Source organism: Anolis carolinensis, chromosome 2, assembly GCF_035594765.1.
Source record: "Anolis carolinensis isolate JA03-04 chromosome 2, rAnoCar3.1.pri, whole genome shotgun sequence".
In the NCBI taxonomy this organism is placed as follows: domain Eukaryota; kingdom Metazoa; phylum Chordata; class Lepidosauria; order Squamata; family Dactyloidae; genus Anolis; species Anolis carolinensis.
In genome coordinates this window covers 190,798,596-190,817,384 of record NC_085842.1, presented here as the reverse complement: position 1 = coordinate 190,817,384, position 18,789 = coordinate 190,798,596, and the positions used below count along the sequence as shown (strand labels likewise).

The following is an 18,789-nucleotide window of genomic DNA, read 5'->3' as shown; positions in this document are numbered from 1 at the left end:
CCCACTCCCTATCTTTCAGGCTGCCTTCAGTTCCTCGCCTTCTATCAGGACTCAAATTACATCTCCTTTAAAACCTCCTTGCAAGCTAGAAACACATTCTTCTGAGCTCTAGCCCCCCCCCCCCCCATGCTTGCCTCCAATTCTCACAGAGTGTATGGGGCCCGATCTCGATTTCAACCTGGAATCCCTGTCTAACGCAAATTCATCCCCCTCATTCCCATCTGGGCTTTGTTGATACTGACAATTCTCAGACTCCCGTGAAAGGTCATCCTTATCACAAACTTTGGCAGCATCTCTGCTAAACTCAGAGCTATCCACATTCCCCTGTTTTGTTTGTTTTTATAAGCTATCAACACTTTCCGAATACACCTGCATTTCAGAAACGTCAACATTCCCAGGGACAAACTGCTGTTCAAACTGCTGTTCCACAAATCCCCCTTCATCATTAAACTGAACCACAACAAGCAGTTTGAAAACATGCCAATGTGAGTAGATCAATAGTCATGATCATGACCTTGGAGGAGTCTACAGACAACACTGGCTATTTGGCTTAGAAATGGAGATGAGCACCAACCCTCAGAGTCAGACATGACTAGACTTAATGTCAGGGGAAAACCTTTACCTTTACCTATAGTTGTATTCACTGAAGTCTATAAGCATACATCTATCCACCTCCACTGAGGTCTGAAGCAGACTTATAACATTGAAGTCCAAACAGCAACCTGCTTTCATTAAAGACCAAACACATAATGAATACAAAATGGGGTCCTGAGTCTGAACGTGCTCAATACAATCACATGTCTATAGCTCCTCCCACACCAAAGAGGTACAGTCAAAACAACACATACATACAATGCAGATTAGCAAATATATACGTTAACAAACAAATAGTGAAAGGCTTGGGAGGTTGCTATTTCCAACAGATGATGATAACAAGGGCCCACGAATATATCCATCATGTAATCCATGGTCCCCTAAAAACTAACTTTTGAAGAGCAGAGGATTGTTGTTATTGTTATATTATTATTATTATTATTATTACTATTGTTGAACTGGCGTAGCAGAGATGAATCTTCACTTTAGAATTAATGCAGTTTGACACCACTTGACTGCCATGGTTCAAGGCTATGGAATCCTAGAAGTTATCGTTTGGTGAGGGAAGGCTAAGAGCCTTCTCAAACTACATCTCCCAGAATTCCAGGTGATTGAAACTATGGCCGTTTAACCAGGATGCATTAATGTAGAACAGCATTTCTCAACTTGGGGGTCGATACCCCTGGAGAAGTCATGAGGGGGCTTCAGAGGGGTCGCCAAAGACCATCAGAAAACACATATTTCTAATAGTCTTAGGACTATTAGCATTGGCCTCTTTTGTTGCAGGTTCACACTCTTCACTCATTTTCTACTTGCAGACTACTACGAACAGGGTTTGCTACTATCCACACTTTTGTATTTCCACAAGCAGTTCCCCCAGCGAAACATTTTAAAAATGCACACACAAACATTTCTTTTTAAAGAAATGTGACAAATTTTATTGACACAGCTATGCCATCATGATCACAACATGATCTTAACATGACACAGTGAAATAACACACACATTTGTACCAACTGGGAGCCCCGGTGGCCAAGTGTGTTAAAGCACTGACGCTGCTGAACTTGCAGACCGAAAGGTCCAGGTTCAAATCCCGGAAGCGGAGTGAGCGCCCGCTGTTAGCTCCAGTTTCTGCCAACCTAGCAGTTCGAAAACATGTCAATGTGAGTAGATCAATAGGTACCGCTCCGGCGGGAAGGTAACGGTGCTCCATGCAGTCATGCCCGCCACATGACCTTGGAGGTGTCTACGGACAACGCCGGCTCTTTGGCTTAGAAATGGAGATGAGCACCAATCCCCAGAGTCAGACATGACTGGACTTAAAGTCAGGGGAAACTTTTACCTTTACTTTGTACCAACTATGGCCCCTTCCACACTGCCCTTATCACACGATCTGATATCAAATTATCTTCTTATCCCAGATTATTTGGCAGTGTAGACTCATATAATTCAGTTTCAAGCAGATAATCTGGGATCAGGTCCTGGAATATAGGGCAATGTGAATCCAGTGTACATGGCAGAATTGGCATCTTCTCTCACTTCTTCCTCTTAGACCCCATCTACACTGCCATATAATCCATTTTGAATTGCAGTTAATCAGAATTCTGGATTATATAGCAGTGCAAATGAGTCTTATGGCTCCATCTACACTGTCCATTTCATGCAGTTTGAACTGGATTATATAGTCAGTGTAGAGCAATATGGATGAGCCTACACTCATCATACCATGCAGTTCAACCTGCATGAAAGAGTCAGTATCGATGGGGCCTGAGTTGCAGATCCTGGGCGGTTTGGTTCTCTCTCCCCAAAGGAATCTAAGGAAAGCGCCAAATTAAAAAGAAAGGAGTACTTTTATTCTAAACAAAGATGTTTAAAACTGTACAGCAGATATTATATACTTGATTACAAAACAGACTATAAAATAATACAATAAATCACAATTTACGTCAGTGTTGCCCGACATGACAACCCTGGTTAAAAAGTCTATACAACACAGACTATTGCCCCGTCTACACTGCCATAGTTTGAGCTATAGTTAATAAGCATTCTGAAACTGGATTATATGGCAGTGTAGATGGGGCCTACAACCTTATCTATACTGTCATTTCATGCAGTTTGTACTGTATTATATGTTCAGTACAGACTTCGGTTGGATCTACACTGCTCTATAGCCCAGGATCTGATCCCAGACTATCTGCTTTTCTCAGACTCATATAATCCAAGCAGATCAGATCCTGGGATAGAGGGCAGTATTAACTCAGCCTCATATGCAGTTCAACCTGCATGAAAAATTCAGTGTTGATGGGGTCTCAGTTGCAGGTCCTGGGCAATTTGGGTCTCCCTCCCCAAAGGAATCCATAGAAAGTGTCAAAGTAAAATTAAAGGGGTACATTTATTCTCACCAGAAAAAATTAAATTATACAATATTAGATTATACAATTATATCATCTTAAATTACAAAAAACAGAGAGTGGGGGGGGGGGGGGCTTCTCTCACTGTGCTGTTCAAGGGCAGCTCTTCTCTTCCAGTGCTGGGCTGTGAGTCCTGGGGTTTGCAGAGGAGGGCCATGGAAAGCGCCAATTCACAGGAGGCAGCCATAGTGGCCAAATGGGAAGAGCAGCGCTTTCACAGGGGAGTGGGATCCTCTCCCACACAACAAGACAATAACAATATGTTAAATAACAACAAACACAAATTTTAAATTTTTACAATAAAAGAAAAAAAAGTAGTTCTGTCTTCTCCCTCCTTGTTCTTGCAGGTGCCAGTCAGGGTCTCTTGATGTTAAGTGTTCCTCAATGGTCAGGCTTCCTCTATGGTCAGGCTCCCTTGAGGTTAATGTCCCTTGATGGCCAGGGTCCTTTGATGTTCAGCGTCCCTCGGTGGTCATGGGCCCTCGATGGTCACTGTCCCTTGGATCCTTCATCCGGAGCGGCCCTGCAAGTGGGATGCGCTGCCCCTCTTCCTCCATGGCCCCCAGCAGCCAGGCCTCCATCCAGGTGAATCCAGGTAAGGAAGGGGTGGGTGGGAGGGCAGGGGGAACCCAAGGGGTATCTCGGCCCATCGGGATCCACAGCGCCAGGGAAGGAGGAATGGCCACCTGCTTCATAGGCTAGTAAAGGCCACTGACAGCCACAAATGGGTTGGCCTTCTCTGGGGGTTTCACTGGAAAATACGAATGCAATTCCATTTAATAGATTAACAAGAACAGTCCCAAAGTGGTCACAGTCTCTCAAGACATCTTTCTACACTACACAGTTCAAGTATATGCCTTTGCAAAGAAAAGTCTGGGATGAAATAAGATACTCTCCAAAGGAATAGACCATTCAGCCAAGAGAACCAGAGACCTTGTCCTCAGATATTTATACCCAAAGTCGGGGATCAGGTGAGGAAGATAGGAGCACGGCTTCCTCTGAAGACCTGACCCAGTTGCCCCAAATGTTATGCCGCCAAATAATGTAGTTTGAGCTGCTATATACAGTAGAGTTCTGGTTATCTGACATAAAGGGGTGGGCCCAATCTCAGATAACTGAAACTGTTGGATAATAGGGAGGCCCTGTTATCCAAGCCAGGGGCTTGGCAAGGAGGGAAGGGACTTTTGCACACTATGCATGGAGGAGCATGGAGGAGCCCCTCCAGGGGGTTCATAGGGGACGGTCAAACTGGAGAGGAGTCCTTTGAGGAACTTTTGAAATAGACCGTGGGAAGGTGCCTCGAGGGAGGAAGGAGGGCTCCAAAGGAAGTTTTAATGGAAGGGTTGTTGTGGAAGGAAAGTGGGGCTGCCCTGTTCCTTGCCCTCCTGAGCCAGCCAAGGTCCCTCCTTCACCTTGACCAGGAACAGGTTTAGCGCCGCCTCCAGGCTACAATACGGTGAATTTAGTAAGGCGCATACCAATTCACCACAAGCCCTGTAGGGAAGGGGGAAAAGGGAGCCATGGTCAGGATCAGCCTTGTCTCCAACCCTGTGGGGAGACCACTCAAGGCCCCATAGAGACAGGGGAGTCAAAAATGGAGGGAGAGCAGCAGTAGGTGAATGTGTGTGTGGTGCCTGCTGAAAGGAGCTGGGCATTGGAGTCCCAACATACCTTTCTAGTGGCCAAAGAGACAACTGAACGCGGGCCAAGAAGAGCAGCCTACTTGAAGGCTGGACATTTCTGGACAACCCTGCCACCTAGAAGGTCAATGCAGGAGCCCCTTTTCTGCATCCTGAGGAAGGCATTGGGTGATGCTTCCTCAGTGGTGGTCCCAGGCCTTGCCAGGGGGAACTGGGCCTTACCTGCTCTGGGTCCAGGGAGGACCATCTCCGAGGGTGCAGAGCCGGGTCTTCTTCCTCATGTCCTAGGGATCTAGAAGAGAGGAACAAGGAGGTGAGGCCTGGTAGAACAGCGACTGAGGACAAGAAGGGTTACAATGGTCATCCCTCCTGGTGAAGAGCAACGCACCTGCTCGAACTGGGGAGAGGGTCCCACACCTCATCCTCCAGGCTGGGGATGTCCGCCAGCATTGCTGCTTCAGAGTCCTGTAAAAGACAATTGAGCAGAGGAGTGAAATAGGGCCTGCCCCCTTCCATCGTTAGTATGGGGCCAAAAGAGAAGGAATGGGAAGTCAGCCCAGGGGAGAAAGACTAGAGTAGGAGGAAGAAGGTTCAAGGAGGGGCAGGGAGATGAAAAGAGGCAGGGGGTGGAGAGGAAGGGGCCCACCCCCTTTTTACTACCCCCTTTACCCTTGATGTCTTCTGAGGGGGCTCATAGACACTGCAAGGAGACAAGAAGGCAAGGTCACAAGAAGTCCTCCCTTCTCTCTTAGGTGGAGTCCCCCAAGCCTCCCTGGAAAAAGGCTGCAGGCTGAGACCCCCTTGGCCTCAATTGAGGGAGGGAGGAGACCTCTGCCTGCCATGTGCCCCTGAACCTGGGAAGGAGGAACCTCTCTGTATCAAGGCCCTGGGCCGCCCCCTCCTTCAGGATCTTCGAAGGGATCCCAACTTCCTTTGAACCCTGTTGAGGAGGACAAAGAGGGAAGTGGGTGCTCTGAGCCAGAAATCGTCTCCCAAAGGAAGAAGTGAGGCAAGCTCCCCTCTTTCCAGCCCCCTTCTTTTACTCACCAACTCTCTGGATAGTTTGTTCTTTGGGGAAGTTAGGATTTTCTTTGAGAGGAAGCTGCTAGAAAGGCAAGAGATAGAAGGACTCAGTTTGGGATCCCTGGCCACCTTCTCCCCTCCATTCCTCCTAAGGCCCCCAAGACAAGCCCCATCCCAAGGACCTTGCTAGCCCCTGGGAAGAAGGGAACCTTCTGGGACACCCACCTCCAGATCTCTGAGCCCCAAATTCCCCAGATCCCAGCCTGCTTCCCCCCAAAACATGGACAGGAGGTACCTCTCTGCACTCTCGGAGGAGGTCAGGCTTCCCCTCTCCACCTCCAGGCTGCTGACCTCCCAGGGGAGCTTTTCTCTCCCCAGAAACTGCACAGAAAGAAAGAGAAATTCAAGGCTCCACCAAATAAGGGCTTTTCTGCTGCAATCTCCCTCTTTCCATTCCCCTCTGTTTCTCAGGACTAGAATACCCAGTAATGTTTGGACTGCCACCCTCAGCATTCTTCCCCATTGACCACACTGTACTGGAACTGCTGGAATTTGCAGTCCAACAACACCTGAGGGCTGCAGGATCCCCTCCCCTCTTCAGCGAAGGCCCACCTGGGAACCAAAATGGAACAGCCCTACTTTCTTGGATGCTAACTGCTGCCTTGGTCCAGCTTATATGAGGGATGGGGAGAGGACAGGATGGAGGAACCCAAGGGGAAAGGGCAGCTAATTTTCTTTGCTGGTCACAGTTCCTATGAGACCCACAACTCATCTCTTGTCCCTAAATCTCTGTCTTTCTTCTACTTTGATCAGGGCTTGCTTGAAGTAAGTCTGTGTCCAGTTCTCGGCACCAAAGATCAGGAAAGAGGGATAAACAAGATTGTGACCAGAGAAGAGTGACCAAAAAGGTGAAAGGTCTGAGAACCATGACTCCCTCTGAGGAGCTGCTGAGGGAGCTGGGAATATTTGCCTTGGAAAAGAGAAGGCGGAGAGGGGACATGAGGACCATGTTTAAATATTTGAAAGGGTGTCCCATTGGGGAGGGGGAGGCTTGATTTCTGTGGCTACAGCTGCTGATGGATTGTAGATTAATACATTCAAAGAATCATAGAATTGGCAGATAACCCCAAAGGCCATCTAATCCAACCCACTTCTGCCATTCAGGAGAAGGAAGCGCTATTGGACTCCCAGGCAGCAAAAGCCCTCTATCAAACAGCTTTTTCTGTCAGGAATTTCTTCCTAATGTTTAGACAGAATCTCTTTTCTATTACTCCTTTATGCCTTTGTCTCTAGAGCAGCAGAAAACAAGCTTCCCCTTTCCTCAATGTGACATCCCTTCTGATATTTAAACATGGCTCTCATATCCCTCTCGGCCTTCTTTTCTCCAAGCTAAACACACCCTACTCCCTGAGCTTGTCCTCATAGGAATTCATGGTTTACAGGCCTCATAGAAAGTGTCCTGAAGGGCAGAAGGGGTTTGGCTTCCAGATCTCTGATTATATTCATTATCCTTCTTTGGACATATTCCAGCTTGTCAACTGCCTCCTTGAATTGCTTCGCCTAGAACTGGACACGGGGTTATTCCAGGTGTGAAGAAGAGTGTATCCAGACAGGGTGCAAAATGTGCGCCATGTCAGATACTGTACTTGTCGGGGGTGTCCAGATGATGCCCCACAAAATTGCGAATGCTTTCGCCACAAAGCAGGAAAACCCTGCTTTGTGGTGAATTAATTTGTTAGTGGGTTTGTTCCGCGCCTCCCTAAAGGTGCAGGGAAAAGCCACTATGGGCACTGTCTAGACTGGCCAATCAGAAATCCTGGGACTTCTGAAGGGGCTGTCCGCACAGCAATTTCACATTTTCCAGGCTGAATCAGACTCAAGAAAAGCTAGAGTGCTCTAACTCCCTCTCCGAACCCCCCCAAACCCATTTTAAAAATAAAATAACTTACCCAACCTCTATTAGTGTGATGCTGAAGTTCACCATGCTAATGGAGGCCGGGTAAGTTTTTTATTTTTAAAAAGGGGTTTGGGGGGGGGGGGGGGTTGGGGAGGTGGGGTATCTCCCTGTTCTTCCACTAAGTACCGGGAGGACATGTAGACAGCGGCCACAGAAAGTGTGGGCTTTTTTTTTTTGGCGGTGTGCGAACTACAGTCTGCACAGTCAAAGTAGACTTTACCACTGTCTGGAACCGCCTGAAGTCTGATCAAAGCAAAATAAAGTGGGACTAGGACTTCCCTCCATCTCAACACTGTATTTCTTTTGATGCAGCCTAGAATCGCATGGGCCTTTTAAGCTACTGCATCTTACTCTTTTTAAAATTTTATTTTAAAATTACAATGCACCCACAATACACATTACAAACATACACATACATAGACAAGCCACCACCCACAATACAATTACCCCTCATCCCGCCCCCAGTACAACCCACCACCTTGGCTTCCATCACTAATCCTCACAGAGTTTATGCACATTTGATTTACCCCTCTATACTTCTATACTATAATTTGAAACATGAAAGCCATGAAGCTTTTGGAAGAAACTGAAAGCTGGGACATCTAGTTCGACCCCTTTCTGTCCTGCAGGAACACACAAGGAGAGCCCTCCTGACAAATGGGCAAGCAGCCGCTGTTTAAAAGTAGGGTTGAGCAAATTAATCAGAAAAATCATTAATCGTAATAAATTCATTAATTGTAATAGATCTAAATGGGGTTTCGAGGTGGTTTGGCACTTCGAATTTAACCTTCCAATTTAAAGTGTTGGCGCCCATGCCTCTAATTACCTTCAGATAACCTTCGGATATATGAGAAAGTGTTTTAATTCAACCAACTGTTGCTAGTCAGGAGAGAAATCCCCTTCCCGTCCTGGAGTGGTTGGTTTCTATGTGGTTGTTAAATTGGCTTGCAGAAGCGGAGGGATCTTCCTTGCAAACCACTTCCTCTTCCTGCTCTTAAACTGGGTATCAGAAGTGGAGGGAGCCTGTATTTTTGCAATGCCCTCGCCTCTGCTAAGCCCCATCGGAAGAAACCCACTCCTAGATTATCTTCTTATCCCAGATTATCTGGCAGTGTAGACTCATATAATCCAGTTCAAAGCAGATAATCTAGGATCATATCCAGGGATACAAAGGCAGTATGGAAGTGAGCTCATCTACATTGCCCTATATCCAAGGATCTGATTCCAGATTATCTGATTTAAACTGGATTATATGAATCCCCACTCCCATATAATCTGGAATAAGAAGATCTGGACCAAGCTTGGCACACAGATCCAATATGGCCAGCTGTGAATCCTGGGGAAGTTTTGGGAGGGTTGACCCAAGACTTTTGGGAATTGTAGTTCACCCACATCCTTATACATTTTCTCATGGGAGCATTCATTTAAAAAAACCCAAAAGACTGAGGCTTTTTCCTAAGACATAGTGTAACATCGGAAGCGGGCTAAGCCTCATAGGAAGAAACAACGCCCCCTTTTTGGGACAGCATGGTGTAGTGTAGTGGTTTGAGAGTTGGACTATGATTGTGGCTTAATTCCCCACTCAGCCATGGAAACCCACTGGGTGATCTTGGGCAAGTCACACATTCTCAGCCCCCAAAAACCCAATGAAACAGTTTCAAACCAGGAACAAATTTCCTTATTCAGAGGCTGATTGCCATCTGTCAGGAGTGATTTGATGGTGTACTATGATTTATGTTCCTGGGTGATAAATGTCATTTCCTAATTGGTTCTGTTATAGAAACATGGCAAAACTTTACACTGCCAAAACTTTGTCTTTACGCAAGGGACATGATACCACATTATGGTTTCCTGGGACACTATCCACCAATTTAACAAAGTTTCAGCCACAAAAACAAAGTTTCTAAAGTAGAACAATGACTTTCAAAGTAAAGACAACCCAATGAAACAGGAAATAACACTTTCAAACCTGGAACAGATTTTTGTTATTATTAAAAATATTTTTTATAAAAACTTTGAAAATTCTGAGGATGTCAAACATTCTTAAATTTGGTGAGCTAACAGTGGTTTTTGTGTTCTACCACTGTAGCAAATTTCATTAGGATAGCTCAAAAATGAGGGGGAGAGAGGCCCCTCAATTTTCCCCCATTGACGATGTTTTCCTTCATGTGCATGCGCATCCACCATTAACAAAGTAGATACGAAGATTCGGAAGTTTCAGAAAGTTTTGAATTTTTTGCTTCAAAATTCGGAAATGACTCCAGAAACAAAGCGCCAGCGCCCCCTACTTTTGAAGCGAATATTGAACCATTGTTTTCATGGATCGCACATGCCTAGTAAAAACCTCTAAGGAAGGAGACTTCAGTGGGCTCCAAGGCAACATCTGACAACTCCATCCAACAGCTTTTACTTGGGGCCTCATCACACACTCTTTCCTAGGGCTCCTATCACATGTCCCATGCTCCCCTACTTTGGCAGTCCTGAGTCAATTGTAGGCCAAGGGCCTTGGAAGTGGAGTAAAGAGCCACGGTGTTGAAGTGTGTCCTTCCCTGGCATGCCAGAGGTAAATTTTCAAAATCAAGTGATCCCAGGGATAGAAAGTGAGATGAAATCTTCTGAACGGGTACAGACAGCAAAATGAACACGACAGGGACGTTAACTCTTCTTTATGCTATCCAAAGAGCTAGCTCTCTTTCTCTCTCTCCCCCCCCCCTCAATTGGAGTTACACTTTAAAGATGTACCTGTTGCAACTTGCAAACAAATTCAGACAGGAACGTTAACGCTTCCTTATGCTATCCAAAGAGCTAGCGCTCTCTCTCTCTCTCTCAATTGGAGTTACACTTTAAAGATGTACCTGTCCCAACTTGCAAACAAATTCAGCTTAAGAACAAACCTACAGAACCCATCTTGTTTGTAACTTGGGGAAAGCCTATATTTCTAGAAGGTTCCTGGGAGGGAAAGGCCTCGTTCCCTACCTTGGACGCTGGCCTCACTTCAATGATCTGCGTCAGGAGAGAGGGCTCCTCCGCGAGCATTCCTTGTGGCTCCGGAGGTCTGGAAGGGGACAAGAGAATTTATTATTTATTGATTTACTCTATTTCTACCCTGCGGTTCTCATCCTGAAGAGCTTACAGTTTGGCCACTTCAGTGCCACATTGCAAATACACAGGGTATAAATATAATACAATAGAAATCGAAGCACATTTAACTTAAAATACAAGACAAAAATTACACAAAGCATAATAATGTCCAGAAATAAGATATAAATACATATTAAGCATTAAAAACATTTAAAACCAAATGCAGTTATTGTGGAGACTCATCAATTGAATAGTATATTTCACCAAGCTCAGTCATCAGGGATAAACACTAGCCAGGAAGAAAATTAAGAGAAGTCTCCACAAAATAAATAAATAAAAATAAAATAAAATCTGAAAGCAAAACAAAAACAAAAGTCCCCACTAAAGCTCAGGCATTTAATAACAAGAAGTCCACTACCCTCATCCTCTTTTTTGTTTCTCAGCTTGAAAAAACTTGAAAATGCTCAAGAAAATTTTATGAGAAAAAAGAAGCCAAAATGCCCAGTTTCAAACCAAAAAAGGGGGAGTGCGACTATTGCATGGGGACGACTATTATGTGCTGAAATACGCCTCCCAAGAACCCCCCCCCCCCCCGCCATCTCCCAGCCAATCACCTCTCACATGCAAATTTCTCCCACCTCACAATCCTCCCTGGCCAAACTTTGCATATCCCCCCTCCCTCCCAGGGCCCCTCCCTCCTCTCCCTCCCTCGGCCAATCAGCTCTCACATGCAAATTTTCCTTTACCTCACAATTTGCACTTGCCACACTTTGCATATCTGGCCTCTCTCCCAGGGGCCCCTCCTCTCCTTCCCCTGGCCAATCACCTTCCACATGCAAATTTCCCCTTATCTCACAATCTCCACTGGCCAAACTTTGCATATCCCCCTCCCTTCTCTCCCTCCTGACCAATCACCTCCCACATGCGAATTACCCCCTACCCCCAAAGGGACTCCCTGAGAGTGGAACAGGGACCCAAAGGGAGAAGGCAGGCCCCTCCTCCTCTGGGGCTCCTCCCCTCTTGGGCTACAGATTCCCTTGAGGAGAATGGAGGGGGGACCCTGGAGAGAATGGGGACCCAGGGCTTACCTTGGAGGAGCCACAGGAATAGCCTCTATGTTTTCGGGGCCCACGTGGTGGAGATGTGGGCACCTTGTTCTGACCTTCTGCAAAAGCAGAGGGAGGCAATGAAGGGGGCACACAGCACCAGAACAGGGCTGGCCCCAGAGCTCCAAAGGGAGCGGGAGGGGAGGGCTCCCAAAGGGAGTGTAGCCCTTACCCTGAACCACGTGTCCAGGGTCATCCTGAGGGGCGCGCATGGAGGGGCCTGGGCTGAAGAGGCATCCGTGGGGGGCGGCCTTGGCTGGATCTGCTTAGAGAGCCCTCTACCCATGTTGGTGGCCTGGAAGGCAATGGTGGGGCCAACTGTCTGTAGGCTGCTCAGAATCCCTGGTCTCCATGGCAACCAGGTAAACACCACCAGCCCTGGAACCTGGGCAGGAATGGAACCTTTTCAAAGGAAAATAACAACCAGCCTGGAGCTGCTCTTGGGAGGGAGGGGGGAGGGAGGGAGGGGGGCCCAGCAGAAAGAAAGCAAGGTATGGTGGCCCTGCGTGTCTCACTTTTCTGCTTTGAAGGGTGGACTTGGGGACCATGGGACCCTCTGGAGCCCCAGGCAGAGGCCCCCTTGGCTCCTCTTCAGGGAGGAAAGGGCCTCTTCCTCCTGCTCTGGAGGGTCCCTAGTTCTTCCCAAGGCCAGAGGCTGCCAGGGGCCCCCAGACCCTCCCAGGAAGGAAGGAAGGAAGGAAGGAAGGAAGGAAGGAAGGAAGGAAGGAAGGAAGGAAGGAAGGAAGGAAGGAAGGAAGGAAGGAAGAAGCTCAGCCCTTGGGGGCATCTTCCGGAGGCTCTTTGGCCACTGTTCGGTTGCTTTGGGGCCCAGGGACCAATGGATCTCTGGAAGGGAGCCTCCTTCCTCTGCATCTCCTGAGATACCTTGAGATACTCCCATTGCCTTGCAGACTCTACTGGGGCCTTTGGTCTTTCTATATACAGGGCCCTCTTTCCTCTTTCCACACTTAAAATGCACATGAATAAAGTTAAGGAAACATTGACACTTAACAATAATTGGTACAGTAGAGTCTCACTTATCCAAGCTAAACAGGCCAGGAGAAGCTTGGATAAGCGAATATCTTGGATAATAAGGAGGGTTTAAGGAAAAGCCTATTAAACAATCAAATTAGGTTATGATTTTACAAATTAGGCACCAAAACATCATGTTATACAACAAATTTGACAGAAAAAATAGTTCAATACGCAGTAATGTTATGTTGTAATTACTGTATTTATGAATTTAGCACCAAAATATCATGATATATTGAAAACATTGACTACAAAAATGGCTTGGATTATCCAGAAGCTTGGATAAGCGAGGCTTGGATAAGTGAGACTCTACTGTATTCAACTTCCTAAAAACAAGAATCCAACCCTTTGGGGGCATCCAAGGGCCCATTCACACAGTATCTATATCCCAGGAACTCCTGGTTCAAAATGGAAGGTGGCTAGATGTCATTAGCTGAAAACACAGAGGGAATAGCTACAAAGCCGAAAAACCATGAGATAAAAAATTGTGGGAATATCCCAGTTCTGGCCAGAAGATTCGGATCTTTGAATCTCTGTATGTCCCTACACTCAGAAAATACGGAATTCTTTTATCTTGGTTTGTTCCTGGGTTATAAATGTCAGTTCCTCATTACTTCTGTTGTAAAAACATGAGGAAAGTTGATTACATGGCAAAATTTGTGTGTCATGAACATTGATAAATAGGTGGGTGGTGATGTTTCTCTTGCCAGGACAAAGTTTTTTCCCTGTAATCAACTTTCCCCATGTCTTTAGGGTAAAAGGAATGAGGAACAGGCCATGATTTGGTGCTGTCTGGAAGCACCCTGAAGTAGAAACAGACACAAACCCCATTGAAAGTTGCCTGTATTCATATCCTGGGAGTTTGTTTTGATGATATCCTTGTGATGCACCACGTAGGCATTCAGTTTTTCCGTCAGTAGACACTGACCTCCATTCCATGCACAGTGCCATAACGTCTGATGTGTCAGATTACAGCGCCCATTGTCCTCACCCAGTGTGCCCTCCTGGGTGATGGAAATTGTAGTCATACTAATCTGGAGGAGGCCTCATTCAAGAAGGGGGATTTAAGCCTTTCTTTTGAATTGAATTCCTGAGAAAATCGAACCAAGACCCCAAAAGACAAATAAAAAAACACCCCAAGGAGGTTTAAACAGGCAAACGTGTGACTCCTGGGAGGAGATCCCATTGCTAACAATAAAATAATGATTGGGAACATTTTTGAGTGTGGTAGCAATGTTGAGAGCTTGACTTAAATAATAACAATCCTTTAAAGCTAAGCCAGTATTGACACTTCACCATAAACGGCACCCAGGTTGCTGTGAACATGATCCCTTTGCAACCTTTCCTGATGGAAACTTCAATCCTGAGATTGTTTGAGGTGGAAAAGGAGAAGGGAAGACAACGGAGGACCTGCTTCTGGGAATACAAGTCGGAAGCCCTGACTGGAAATTAAAGGAGAAATGCCATCTCATGGAGGAATTTTGATTGGTTTTCAAAACTTAGGCTCTAATTTTATTGGTTTTTAACTTTTTAAAAAAGATACGACATTGAAACGCATGGAAACTCCTGAATGGCATAAACATCTCAGGGCGGCTGAGGTGGAAAAGGAGAAGGGTAGACAGTGGCAGACCTGGACCTGGGAATACAAGTCGGAAGCCATGAGTGGAAACTGAAGGGGGAATGGCTGTGGGGTCTGCCTTGGAGAAGGGCTGCCTGGGGCAGAAGGGGGTCATGGCCCCACATTCCCCAAAGGCTAGGCACAAAGCCAGAAATGGTGCCTCTAGATTTCTCCAGAACCAAAACAGAGTCAGCAGCCATTTTGTGGCTGAATGAAGGCCAAGAGCGAGAGAGAGCCTCCATAGTTACTCTTCCTCACATTTGGGGCCAATGCAGGGCTTGTGGCTTTGAAAACAAGCCCCTCGGGGCCTAGTTTAATGGATTTTCGACTCTGGTTTGGTCCAGCAATATATTCATCCATGCCAACTATTCTTAAGGCTGGATGTGGGAGGAGAAGGAGAGGAAAAGGCACCTTGGTTTGAAGGACAGGATGTAGAGGCCAGGTCATTATCTGCGTGTGAATGGATCCTCCTTGCATAGCTCCTCTGAAACCCTTTCCGTGGCTCTTTGCCTCAACTTCCTGCCCTCTCTCCCACCTTCTCCATCTCTGGGCTGCAGTTTATTTCCCTCCAAATTGAAACATTCATTTTGTTGCTCCTTTAGAAAGAGAAGGCTTGACTGTGAGAATGGCCTTCCCAGCCATGGAGGCCAATGTGGGCAGGAAAGGCCTCTCTTCCTCCCCATTTGGGCCCTGGGGTCCTGGTAGCCCCTCCTTAGGCCTGGAGGGTCCTGCTACTCCACATCTCCCCCTCAAGCAGCCATTTTGTCCTGCAGGCAGACAGACAGGCAGGCAGCCGGCCATTGGGAAGGAACTGCCTCTGGCCTTCCTCTCAGGGGAAGAAGAGGGGCAGGATGGAGGTCTCCATGCTCCAAAGGAGAAAGAAGAGCTGGGAAAGGAAGGTATGCATTTTTTGGGGTGTGGGGGAACCCATCCACAGAGGATCCTCAGCATCATGGAGGGAAATGAAACTCATCCACCAAGAGGCTGACAGGCTTACAAGAGATATCCTAAGCAAAATAAAGGAGCAACTTTTCACGTTGCATACTTTTAAAGCTGAGAGTCAGAGTTTTAGTCTGTTTCCCCTCATTAAAGGCGGTCGGTCTGCAGTACAGTATTTGTACTAGTACAGCAGAGTCTCACTTATCCAACATTCTGGATTATCCAACGCATTTTTGTAGTCAGTGTTTTCTGTTTTAAATAATTTTTTTAAATTTTGAAAATAACAATAAAAACCACCTTAGTGGGTTAGGAAAGTATAGGGGGAAGAAAGGATGGGGGGTAGAGAGGGGTGGTGGTAGAAAGTGAGGGGGAAAGGGGTAATAAGGATGGGGGGGGGTAGGGGTCCTTTGTCGATTCTTGACTTCCATTCTTCTCTATAAAGTTGTTATAACTATTTGTATTATTTATGTTGTTGGTATCATTCATTTTTTTTGTGTCGACAGTTGACATTTCTCCTTCGTGTTAAGGGCTTTATAACAATATTCTAACGTTTTCTTTCTTCATCCAGTCCTTTACCGGTGTCCAATCTATCCTTTTTTGGGCTTATTTTGTGTTGTTGATAGCAGGAACGTTAGGTAGTCCATATTCATTATATCCCATATTCTTTTTATCAATTCTTCCACTTTTGGTATTAATTTCTGTTTCCATAATCTTGCAAGAACTAATCTGGCAGCTGTTGTTAAATGTGTAAAGATTTTGTCTTCATTCTTTCTCCATTGGTTGTTCGTCATGCCCAATAGAAAGAATTCTGGGAGTAGCGGTATTTTTAATCTTTAAATTTTTTTGACATTTATCGTGGATTTCCCTCCAGTACGGTTTTACCTTCTCACAAGACCACCACATGTGTAGATACGATCCTTCACCTCTTCCACATTTCCAGCATTTAATCTTCTTGCCTTTGGTAAATTATGATATTCTTTTTGGGATCAGGTGCCACCGATAGAACATTTTCTACCAATTTTCTTTCAATTCATAGGCATATGTATAATTTATTTCCGCCCCATTGTAGTTAATGTTTTCAATACATTGTGATATTTTGGTGCCAAATTTGTAAATACAGTAATTACCTACATAGCATTAATGTGTAATGAACTACTTTTTCTATCAAATTTGTTGTATAACATGATGTTTTGGTGCTTAATTTGTAAAATCATAACCTATTTTGATGTTTAATAGGCTTTTTCATAATCTCTCCTTATTATCCAACATATTCACTTATCCAACGTTCTGCCGGCCCGTTTATATTGGATAAGTGAGACTCTACTGTATTTAAAATTGTACATTGCTCTTGGAGTCTCATGAAAAGTGGTTTATAATGTTTCTAACCATTAAAATGGAATAAAGAGGCATCAGAAAGGGAAAGCAACAGAAAAAAGGCTATAAGGTACAATAGATGCAATTTGAAGAGGAAATAAAAAGACATGTGAAATTTGCTTGGTTTTTCTAGGCTTCCATCTGGCAATGAATGCTCCTCACTGGGCAAAAAGGAAACTGAAAATACTGTACTTCTATCCTTGAATATGTTTAGGCACATTTTGGGACATGCATATTTTAAGCCTGTTTTAGCTTGGCCTCTGGCTTTATGTTTGATTCTAAGAGCCCCCTGTAGCATAGTGGCTTAAACTGAACTTGCTGACCAAAAGGTTGGTGGTTTGAATCCTGGGAGCGGGGGTGAGCTCCTGCTGCTAGCTCCAGCTTCTGCCAACCTAACAGTTCGAAAACATGCCGCCCTGGAGACTAGGAGACTAGGATGCGGAACAATGGCTTCAAACTACAGGAAAGGAGATTCCACCTGAACATCAGGAAGAACTTCCTCACTGTGAGAGCTGTTTGGCAGTGGAACTCTTTGCGTGTGGTGGAGGCTCCTTCTTTGGAGGCTTTTAAGAAGAGGCTGGATGGCCATCTGTTGGGTGTTTTGAGTGTGATTTTCCTGCTTCTTGGCAGGGGGTTGGACTGGATGGTCCGTGAGGTCTCTTCCAACTCTATGCAGATGTGAGTAGATCAATAGGTACCACTCCTATTGGCAGGAAGGCAATGGCACTCCATGCAGTCATACCAGCCACATAATCTTGGAGGTGTCTACGAATAATGCTGGCTCTTCGGCTTAGAAATGGAGATGAGCATCAACCCCCAAATTCAGACACGACTAGACTTAATGTCAGCGGAAAACCTTTACCTTTACCTGATTCTTTTCAATGGCTTTCACCTCTTGGTTTTTCCTGGTTTGCCACCCTGAGATCATACGGCAAAGGGCAGGGAAGGAAGCACAATGTTTCCGAAGCAGCATCCTCCTTAATGGGGCCTGCCCTTCCGGCCCTGTGTCTCCAACCAGCTGCTGATGCCTTTGGCTCCCACAAAAAGACAGGAAGAGGTTCATTGCACCAATCCAAAGAGGGGCCTAGAATGGAAAGATAGGGACACCTTTATTCTCCTGCCAACATTCACAAACAGGAGAAACAGCTCCTGTTACAGGAATTTATAAATATTATGCACAGAATGATACAACAGTCCGTATCAGTCAAGACTGTCCCTGGAAATAAACTGTTCATAAATGTGTTGTCGAAGGCTTTCATGGCAAGAATCACAGGGTTGTTGAGTGTTTTCCAGGCTGTATGGCCATGTTCCAGAAGCATTTTCTCCTGACGTTTCACCCACATATAGGCTGGCATCCTCAAAGGTTCTTCCTCTGGGAGGTGGTAGATCGTTGATTCAACATTAGCAATTATGTTTTCTACTGGGATCCTGGTGGTGGTAACAGCAAAATGTAAAGGCCATAGCATGAAAATGCAGTGCAACAAATCTAAACCTTCAAAAGGACTACTGAGACTTTCTTTTTTTGCTTTCTCCTTTGACTTCAGTTTTAATAAAGGATGTATAAAATAATGCAATTAACAGCATGCCTATTCAGAATACAATTCCATTTAATTCAACAGGATTTATAAATGCATGAATATGCATGAATGCTGAAAAAGTGGGGAATGCTATGAAAGACTTTGACCACTAGGCAGCACTGTTTGCCACCCAAAATCATTAAATTTGATTTCTGCTTAATTTCTATCTTTCTCTGCATACTTTATTCATCTCCAGGGTGGACTGATGGCAGAGGCATCCATAGGTATTATGCTTTGGTAGTAGGTAAAATAAATTTTGGCGCCCCCCCCCCTCCCCGTGGGAGGTGTGGGCGTGCAATGTGGGAGGCGTAACTGTGCCTCCTGGCGGGACAAGGGCACGTGGGCTATGCCGCAGCAGGAAGGCCCATCCAGGCTGGCTGGGCCAGGGGGTGCGGCGCGGTAGGCGCGTGTGCCACAGCAGGGAGGCCCAGCTAGCC

General features: G+C 45.8%; 2 long non-coding RNA genes across 3 annotated transcripts in view; both read right to left on the bottom strand.

Annotated features, from left to right (window-relative positions):
* Positions 1-2,425: 2,425 nt before the first annotated feature.
* LOC103277746 (uncharacterized) lies at positions 2,426-5,754 on the bottom strand. Of its 2 annotated transcripts, XR_010003166.1 has the most exons (3): positions 5,693-5,752; positions 4,868-5,585; positions 2,426-3,756 (listed from the first exon to the last, which is right to left on the bottom strand). It is a non-coding gene; the product is annotated as an uncharacterized LOC103277746 (long non-coding RNA). The 2 variants fall into 2 exon arrangements; XR_010003165.1 differs by having other exon boundaries at positions 4,868-5,754.
* An 11,865-nt stretch (positions 5,755-17,619) lies between these two features.
* The window catches only part of LOC134296428 (uncharacterized), a 47,186-nt gene continuing 46,016 nt past the window's right edge, over positions 17,620-18,789 (bottom strand). Inside the window, exon 4 of the long non-coding RNA XR_010003164.1 lies at positions 17,620-17,859. This is a non-coding gene — a long non-coding RNA (uncharacterized LOC134296428). The remainder of the gene's footprint in view (positions 17,860-18,789) is intronic.